This window comes from Leptopilina boulardi, unplaced genomic scaffold (assembly GCF_019393585.1).
Source record: "Leptopilina boulardi isolate dan_hultmark-lab unplaced genomic scaffold, ZJU_Lbou_2.1 LbouV2_310, whole genome shotgun sequence".
Classification (NCBI taxonomy): Eukaryota; Metazoa; Arthropoda; class Insecta; order Hymenoptera; family Figitidae; genus Leptopilina; species Leptopilina boulardi.
In genome coordinates, this window is record NW_026137875.1 from 4,586,681 (window position 1) to 4,597,810 (window position 11,130).

The following is an 11,130-nucleotide window of genomic DNA, read 5'->3' on the forward strand; positions in this document are numbered from 1 at the left end:
CCTAATCTAAACTCCCTTTGCTTTAACTCCCCAATGGGTGAGACTTTTATAGCATCCCCTGGAGAGTTGAAATTCAACTCCTTTTTTTTACAGTGTAGGTGCTAAAAAATTACGCTTATTACTTTTCTTGGCCTGTCAGGATTCTATTTCTTTATTATATTTTCCTACACTGTAAAAAAAAAAGAACAGTAGAATTTCAAGTCCCTAGGGGATGCTGTAAAAGTCCCACCCGTTTGGAGTTGAAACGAAGGGAGTTAGTTAGTTTTAAGAAGTTAATTTAATTTTAAACTCCCTTTTTGAGTTGATTTTTAACTCGAAAAATTGAACTCCCAGTGCTATTAACTCCCTAATTTTTGTACACCCGTGTAGAAAATAAAAATTGGTCCTAGTTTGGTCCTTTCTATTTTGCCCTATTACACTGTAAAAAAAAAAGAAGTTGAATTTTAACTCCCCAGGGGATGCTATAAAAGTCCCACCCATTGGGGGAGTTAAAGCAAAGGGAGTTCAGATTAGGGAGTTCAACTTTAACTCCTAACACGTGTTGGAAAATATGATCCACCATTATAAAATAACTCAAAAGGGAGTTGATACTGAACTCCCCAACCTGAACTTCCTTCCACTCTTGGTTAACTCCTTTTTCGAGTTGATTTTTAAATAGAAAAATCGAACTCCCAACTCCTAATGCTGTTAACATATTAGCTAGGTCAAACGTTGGAAGTCTAGCTTAGTCCTACAATGGTTGGTGATGCGATTTTAGCCTGGTACTAACTTGGGTGCCTAACTTGTTCTGTAAAAAATGTTAAAAGGTCTAAAAGACCGCTATAGCAGTTTAAAGGTTAAAATTCGAAAAACATTTTGTAAAAATAGTTTTTTGATAATAATAAAAATATTTTTTTAATATAAAATTTTGTTAAGAATCGCCCGCATTAAACTGTCACTAAATTATTTTAGTGTAAATATGATTCAATATCTTCTTTCTGCGGTTTTATTAATCATTACTGACAGCATTATTGTTTACAATGGGTATTTTATGATTTTTTTTTCTTTTTTTTTGACGATAGAGAGAGATTTTACATAATTGAATTGTAATTAATGATACAGGTCTAATGGTGATTAATGATATTGTTTAGGAATTTCGTATAGTAGACCGTTATAAATTCATATATTTCAGGTTTCTCGGTCGATATATACGAGCAAATGTAAATATATATATATATATATATAATACTGATCTCGGGGATAAATCGATTTCGATTGGAAGAAAGTCGAAAGTCAAGCTCGACTTCCCGAATGCTCGTCCTCGAGGTTAGCCTGCTTTTGAATGTCGACAGGTGCAATTTTCGCGGGGCAATGCACCAGTTACCATGCCCAAGAAGGGAAATTCAATTCGCGTGGTTCACCGCACATCTCTCGTCACTATACATATATTATTTCTTCAGGCGTCTGTCTCTTCTATATTCCAAAAACTATACTTCTTTGACAATCGTTGGTTTTTTGTTTACTGAATCTTGTCAATTATCTAAGACATTCGTTATAAATTAGAAATAAAAAAATTTTTTAATCTGTTTAAAATATAACAATTTTTTTAAAACAAAAATTAATTTTAAATCCCACTTGGAAAGATTCCCCGGAAAGTGCCCCCTGGAGGTTCTATCAGAATTCCGCTGGAACTTCCAACGTAATTCCGTCGGAATTCCATCGGAGTTCCAAAGAATTTCCGATGAGATTTCGACAGAGTTCCGACGGAATTAGGACTCTAAAAATTTTGAAAAAATTAATCGGAACTCCGTCGGAATTCCATCGGAAATTCTTTGCAACTCCGATGGAATTCCGACGGAATTACATTGGAAGTTCCGGCGGAATTCTGCTAGAACATCCAGGGAGCACTTTCCGGGGAATCTTTCCAAGTTGGATACTACGTTCCAAGACGAGAAATATCTTATTTTATATATTCTTTTACAAAGTAATAAATTTTTATTTTTATTATACCTAGTTTTTTTTTGTTTTTAAATTTGTCAACTAATTAAAAAAAAACAAATTAAAATTTTTTTTAGGGCTGCTTCCACAATAGCATTATTTTGCTCTCTTATTGTTCAAGTATTGTAGAAATAATATTTTTTGAAAAAATTACAAGCGCTTATAATTGTAACGTTTTTAAAAAGTATTTCAAATAAGACCGCTCATTTCAACCAATGTGAGGTCCGGCCATTGACTTGCGTGCTAGGTGCGAGCGTCACGTGATATTTGTTAATATGGCGTTGGCATCTTGTCATCGATTAACGTCAGTTTGTGTATACTATTTAACAAACTTTAATCGACAGGATAATAAATAAAAATTCTAAACAGCTATTTAGGATAAAACCTAATCGTACAAGTGAGATTGTAAATAATAAAAGAAGAAATACTAATTCCACTGAAAGTCACATTGACGAAGTAGTCATTAATGGAGGTTATGTAAACATTTATTTGGCAAAATTATATATTAAACTGTATATTAATACCTAATAATCATAGATAATAAAGATAACGAAAAAATTATACCTTTCTCATATATGATGAGAATGAAAAGCTTAATAGAAAAAGTGAAAGGAATTAAAAATTAACGATACTATAATAGAGAGATTAAAGAAGAAAACAAGAATAGAATAAAGAAATAGAAAGAAAAAGGAAACGACAAAAAAAAACGAAGAAAATGATATGAAAATTTTTATTGGATAAGAAAAAAGAATAAATAAAAAAAAAGAACAAATTTAGATAAACGGAGACCGCGAGAGAGAATGAGACTTTCTGTCGGCAAGTAGTAAATTTTTTCTCACCGATTTCCACTGTATTCGAAATAAACACCTGTTCAAGAGGCGCGTGCTGACCTCGTTACCTCATCGCGAGAAGTAAGTCATTAGAATACAGGTACACGGGATCCTACGATCACTTCACGAACCAACGAAAGGGAATTCATTCTCGATACTATCTAACGGAAATTACGAGTAACGCCCTTGAGATTTAAAATCATTTTATTCGTCGTTCAAATTTATCGTTTTTTCTAAAAAAAAAAAAAAATCGGGTTCCCTCTTAGAAGAAAAATAAAAAGATCGCTGAATTCTTTTTGCAATTTTTTAAAACTATTTCTCCAAATAACTTAATAAATAAAAATAAAAAATTGACAAATTATAGGATTTGGCTTTATTGTATATTACAACAAATTTTAGGTTATGTACTTATTATGAAGTGCTTCTTTGAATCAAAAAAGTATTTTTTTCGATCAAAAAAGTATTTCTTTGAATCAAAAAAGTATTTCTTTTAATCAAAAAAGTATTTCTTTGAATCAAAAAAGTATTTCTTTGATATAGGGTCGAAAGAAAGTTTTCTTTAATGTAATGAAAATTTGTTTAAAAAAAAATTTGTTTAACTTAAAGAAATACCTTTTCAATTTCAAACAGTTTTAAAAAAAATTTTCTTTAAATCAAATAAATTTTTTTTAAATGAAAGAAAACATTTCTTTAACCCTATATCAAATAAATACCTCTTTGATTCAAAGAAAGATTTTGAACGTTTAATCAAGCTAAAATTATCACTAAACATAACCTAAAATTATTTTTGACACTAAGGTACCTTTTTTTGTGGCGCGTAATATTTTATAAATAAATTTTATAATTTTAACATGAATAAAAGATATGATATATATATGAAAGTATAAAGAAACTTTTTATTCTGATATATGGGACCATGATCCAAAAGTTTATGATAATTATAAATATATTTATATTATATAGAGATTTCATCATTCATTGCTAGAAAGTGAATAATGTATATATAAAAGAAAATATTCAAACATGAAAGAAGAGTAGCAGTCATGACAATTGCATGATTCACTGCAATTATACTTTCTACTGGAATTTGATTTATGTATCTGTAGTAGGATTTTTTTTTTTTTTTTTTTTTTTGAAAAATCATTCGGACGGATTAGGTGCCCATTATGTCGTTTGAAATGAAGACCACGAACTTTGAGCGAAAGGTTAGACGTGCTGAGCTACTTTATACCAAAGATCCACCTCAAATCTTGAGAGTTTTCCCAAGTCAACAAATCTTCAGGTTTACAATTAGAATTAACCTCAATATCAAATGATAGCTACAAAAAACAATAATTGCCGACTGTTAATCAAAGTCTACTTCCTATAATATACCACTTTTATTTTTTTTTTTTAGTAATTGTACAATAATTTACTTAAATTTAATTATTTTATTTCTATATTATTATTTTTTTGTATTTCAATTTTTTTTTTTTTTGTAGAAATTAAAATAATTATGTAAGCAATATAGGTAAATTATATGATTGTAATTAAAAAAATGTTTAATTACATTAAATTTTATTTCTTATTAATTTTTATAATTTTAATATTATAAATAATAAAATAATATTGAAAGTAGAATAATTGATATTATTGAATTAGATATTTAAAATATGAGGCCATTTTCATCGTGTGAATTTTAATCTTCCAAGAGGTTAGATATATTCTGCGCGTCTGCGCAAAAGCAACAAACATTCTGCGCAGACGCAGAATATATCTAAACTCCCGGAAGATTAAATTTATCCACGAAGTGAAAACGGCCTCTATGTGTAATTAAATGTGAAATAAATAATTAGTGATTAAAATTTTGTTCTATAATTTTTGCTAAAAATTCATTTTGTAGTACCATTTAATTGACTAAAATAAAAATTATTTGGTTCAAGTAAATATTTATTTTGATAGTAGGTAATCAAGTAACCGATTATTTGAATCAAATAAATTTTCTTTCAATTTATTTTTTTTTAATTTGAATTAATTAACGAATTCTACTAAATCAAATTTAGAGAATAAATTTTATAACGTGGGCCAATTTATAACAAAAAATAATTTGGGCAAGTTGATCTTGATCCTTTTTTTTTGTTGTGCATGTTTCGCACGATGGAATATCGCCACGCGATCGAAAAGAATTCATGAAGAAAATACACACGCGAAGTTACTCCTAAATTTGCAGTTTATTTTCAAAGGCATCGTCATATATTTCCTCTAAATTGCTTCAAGAACTGCGATCACCTGCTATTTAACTAAAAATTTCTCTTAATAAACAACCAAAATCAGACTTACAAGTATCCCAAATAACATAAGATTTATCATCTCTATATTCGGCTAACGATTACATAAAAAGATTGCTATATATATATATATATATATATGGGTCATTCCACGTGAAATTTTCATTTAAGAATTTATTTTTAACTGCGTTATTTTTTTAAGTCTTTATGAAAAATCAAAAACACATATTTTTTTATTTAAAAAAAATTATGAAAGTTACGATTTTTTTAAATTTAACGTAGCACGAAGCTGTGAGTACCTACTTTTGAAATGCGTTTTTCTCTATCACACTAAGAGATAAAAAATACCCCCACAGCACCGAAACTTTCCTAAAAATTTCCTAAAGATTTATTTGAAATGTTCGGAATATTTAATTGCAATGTTTAGTGAAAATTGTGTAAAGATTCAAATGTCCCGATTAAATAAATGATTTGTGTGAAACTTTCCTGAACATTTATTCAAGTGGGACATTTAAATCTTTACACAATTTTCACTAAACATTGCAATTAAATATTCCGAAAATTTCAAATAAATCTTCAGGAAATTTTTAGGAAAGTTTCAGTGCTGTGGGGGTAATATTATATATGAAATTTGTTCGATTTTTCTTTAATAATTTAAATATTAAAAAATACCGTAACTACAATGGAAGCATAAAAAAATTAAAATTAAGTCTAAAAAGTGATTTTTCTCTATAGATACCGAAGTGATCGATTTTTGAAATAATGTTTTTAAATATAATAAAAATTAATTAAATATTTAAATATTCATTTAATATTTAATTTAAATATAATTTTTAAATTTAACATAGAACATAAAGAACACATGTTTTTATTAACATTTTATAAATAAACAATTTAAAATAACAATTTTTTTAAATCAAAAATTATTTATATATCAAAGAAATGTTGTTTGATGTTTTAAAATTTTTATAAATTTCAATAATTACGATGTTGACAGGTTTCATAAAAGTTTATAGGTTATGTTACGTTACATTATTTATTTATTTACGATTTGATTGCTTATAGTTAGATAGTTTTTCAAAAAAAAAAATTAAATTTAAAATTATAACCTGTAAGTAGTTTTATAACTTTATTTATATGGGTGATTCTCCAGAAACGGGTCACTTTTGAATAAGGAATTTTTTTTTCAAAATTATTTAAAAATACATGTTTATTGCATCCTTTTTATTAATTATGATTGGAACAAGTGATTCTAATAAATATTTGAGCTTAAAAACCGTTTTTAATGTAATTTTAACGATAAATATGTATTGTAGTACTTTCAGCGCAATAGCGTAGCAAGGGCGGCCGGGGCCCCAGGCACCATTGTTTTTGCGCAGACATGTAATTAAATTTTTAATATTTAATTTTTCGAGAACAAAACAATAATTTCTTTGCAAAAATTAATTGTTTTGTAGAAATTTATCTCGGCTTTTTTTAATAAAAATAGAGAAAAAAAATTAAGTTTCTTAAACGCAAGGGAACTGAAAAGCTGAATGACGGCCCTGTAGTTGAGTGTCGTTTCTGCTCGCGCGAAACTTGCGCATGCTCAATAAAATTTCGGGGGCCGGAGTTGAGAGAGCTGGAGTTGAGAAACAAATGAAAAACATTAATTACTTTGTTAATTAAGGACTAAATAAAAAATCCTTTAGGGATTTTATACAATTTTATTACTTTTATCGATACTATAGGTTGAAATTCAAAATTATTTTGAAAAACGATTGTTTTAAACAGGTTCGGAGTTGAGACATAATAAAAATACGCAAATTGTATTGTTTAATAATATAAATTTAAAAGTTAATTAGTTAATTAGTACCGTTGATTTTTATTCAATTGGGATTTTTACACATATTTATCAAAAAATTGCTTTAGTTACAATGAAAATAACAAGCAAAACCTCGAAAAACTAGTCAAATTCTCAACTCCGGATCCAGAAAAAAATTTACGAAGAAACATTATAAATAAACATTTTTTTATTTAAATGGACGAAAAATTAAAAACCCTTTTAGGGAATAACAGTTTTTCAGCCATACTTTAAAATGACTATAATGAAAAATTTTATTTTTTTAATTTTAATGTCAAAAATCTTATTCAAAAATAGCAAAATCCATGTGTGGAACGAGCAAAAGTATATTTTTAGCATATTTCAGATGACAAAATAAATTTTGGGAAGTAAAATATCATTATATTGATAATGAGTTTATTAAAGATCATTAAAATGAAGAAATTAAAAAAAAAATAAACCAATTTTAGATAATATTTATTAACTAATTAATCAAAGAATCAAAAGTGACCTGTTTTTGGAGAATCACCCATATAACGTTTAGAATTTATAAAAATTATTTTGAATTGTTATTTTGTTAACGATAAAATTCGGAGGGATGCCAATGTCCCCACTCGCCATTTGTTATAATTCTCGGTCAACTACCGTACCCTGCTCTAGTGAAAATTTAGTGACTTTATAATAACTTTTAATTTTAACTAGAATTTCACTAAATTTTCACTAGAGCAGGGTGCGGTAGTTGACCTAGAATTATGACACATGACTAGTGGAAACTTCGCCGAGCTGGGACATTGGCCGATTGGCGTAACATAACCTATTAACTTTAATGAAATTATTATTAATAATATATATTCATAACTATTATATAAGTCTGTTAAATAAATTTTTTTTAGAAGTAGTTGCGATTTATTGTGATAAATCAAATTGTTTTAAATTCTAAATAAATTTTTCAAGCAAAATTGCATACGTACGTCTTATATTTTATTTTTTTATTTTATCTTATCCCTATTTAAAAAAATTATTTATGATGAGCACAATAATAGGGGAATATTGTCAGGGTTGGACACTTGGCTTTTTTTAAATAAGAACACTAGCGCCACCTGTGTGCGTACGTGACGAATCTTCTAGTAGTGTAACCTAACTTTTTGTGGCATTACATTTTTGGAGAATCAAAAGTAGCGTCTCCTGTGACTTCGGTGCAATCGAAGAGACAAAAAAAGTTTTGTTTGACTTGTGAATAAACCTAAAAACTGTGTAAAAAAAGCAAGAATTCGGCAAGGTAAGCTTATTGAATGTATTGTGGGGTACATAATTTAAGAAGAAAAAAAGTGAAAAATCGAATCGCGACACATGTCTGGTTATGGTTAGCACAATTCGAAAATGATGCTTCTAGTTAGGGTTGGACACCCATATTAATTATGAATTTGACACAATTTATAAATAAATTTTATTTTATTGATATTTCAGTGCAAAATTGTGCCAAAGATATTAGAAAAATAATACTTAAATTGTATAAATTTTGTTCATCATTTCATTGAGTTATTTGGAACAATAAAGCGTTATTTTTTGTAATTTGAGTTCATTCCTTTTTTAAACCCATGAAGCTTTACAATTTGTAAACAATAAATAAAGATAAACATGAAAAAATAAGAATAAAAAACATTACAAATGTTATTTTACGTTTTTACCAATAATTTGTTTCGATTTTCAAAAAGTGTCCAACCCTGACTAGATTTTTTTTTTTAATGTTTATAACTTTTTTAATTTTGGACCAATCAATTTACGGTCCACAGCAAAAGTGTTCCTCTTTTGTAGATCTTTCCACCCATATACCACAATTGACTGAATTTATCTAAACAAAATATTTATAAACAAAAATCCAAAACTGTGTCCAACCCTGACACTATTCCCCTATTCATAATAATTTTGAATTTCACATAATCTCACATAATTTTCATTATAACTAATATATTTTGACACAAATAAAAATTTTGTTTGAATAAAAATTCGGTTCAATGTAATTTCTGTTTTATATAAAATTTAAAAGGAATATTCATGCCCCTCGCAGTTTCATATATATTTAATTAAATATATAATCTTCAAAGGAAGCTATTTAATTATATATTCATGAACTCATCGAACCAAGAAAATCATGTATATATATATATGTTTATACATGCAAAATTTCTACAAAAAATGAGATGTCAATTTAATTAAAATTTTAATATAAATTTCAGATTGATCATTGTATTATTGATCTAATCTCGATTATTGCTGTCAGTATATATATATGAAGACATGATAATTAATGAAAAATAAAACCAGCATCTTCAGACGTCACACCTCTTTCGAGATATAGGTGCAAGTGACCCACTTGTCCATAAGAACTGGCCTCAACACGACCACCCAACAACGATGATCATCGCGCGTCCTTCTTCCGTTTTCTGGTTATTTCCTCAATAAAAAGTATATTATCTTGAGTCACATCCTAATTACAGACAATTATCATTTTTGCACTGAAGAAACGATACATAATATGTATATATATTCCACGATGTTATAAAATTTGTTTTTCTCGCACATAAAAAAGAAAATTAAAAACATTTCTTTAAACAAAAAAAAAATTGTATATTTATTTATGAGATAAAAATATATTATTAAAAATCTAACAACTATTGTTATTGAAGTGAAATAAATTTATTATAAAGTATCAGAGGTAAAAGAATAGTTATTTTCGTATCAAGGGCGCAAAATAGGTGATTGTGGCGAAGGCGAGATTAGAGAAACCAAGGGGACCCGAAGCGCCCGAGGCGAAGCCGAGGGTGCGTAGGGTCGCCGAGGTTTCTTCATAATCTCGCCTGAGACACTATCACCTTTTGCGCCCGTGCTGCGAACAACATTTTTTGTCCTGTCTGCATGGAAAGTGTATTATTGAGTGGATGCAAGTCCGCTTGTTTCAATGTTCCATCAGGGTTGGGAAGATAATATACTTAAGGTAAATTACATGTAGTTGTTTACGTATATTACGTATGTTTATTATGTCACAAAAAATGAAAACAATATATTTTTTAATGGTGCGGGCGCGAATGTATTTTGCGCCCGCTTCTATGACGTCAGCGGGCGCGAATGTACTTTGCGCCCGCATCTATGACGTCAGCGGGCGCGAATGTACTTTGCGCCCGCTCACCCCATCTCTGGGCGGGAATCACTTACTTTGCGACCGACTCAAGTGCACGAAATAACACACTTTCCGTGCAGGTAGGACAAAAAATATTTTTATTTTATAATTGAATAAAAAAAAAAATGTTGAAAATTTATTTTTGGATTTTTTGTGCGCGAATACCAGTGACACAGTTTTATATAGGAAATGTATATTATTGAATCACATAAAGTGTGGTAGTTATTAAATTTTTGAATTTTTAACCAAATCCGTTACTCGTTGTGGCAATTCTGATTTACCCCTTTTTTTCGTGCGAAAGATTCTCAATAAAAGCCATATTTAATTGCATGGATACTTCACTTTCCAGAGTGTATGTGTATATATATATATAATATATTTTCTGAGAATGTGACGATAAAAGTGGTTTTTGCACTTTATTTCTCAATTTTACTTACTTTCAACTTGTATAACGGTTTCCATTTTTACTGCTTTTTGAAACATGTAACTGCATCAGTGTGCACTCTATAGATGAAAACAAAAATTTATTTTAATACAAACTTATGTATTATACACAAGTTCAGAGTCGTGAACTTATGGTATAAAAAAAAAATTTTTTAGAAAATATATTATCTTGCATCTAATTTTTATTTGCAACAATCTTTTTTTTTTATTTTACATCAAGTAAAAATATATATTCATAAAAAAAGGTTTATTGATTTTTAAACAGGTAGCAATCGACTGGAATTCTAGTAGAACGTCCGAAATATGATATATCTTTATGTTTTTGACAACTACCTCACCTTGCTTTTCTCTATTATAGTTCCCCGCCCTGTATCGAAAAAAGTTATAGGCCTAAGCACAATAGAAACGTAACCGGAATCGCAATCGCAAACGAAAGAATTAGTAAGAGAAGAACAACAATATATGACTATCCTTCTCTAACTCATTCTTCCGTTTACGATTGCGATTACGGTTACGTTTCTATTCTGCTCAGGCCTTATCATTCCCTGCAAAGTGTCACAATTCAGATGTTCTACTGATTCTTGTATATATTTATTGTCAATAAGCTTTTTG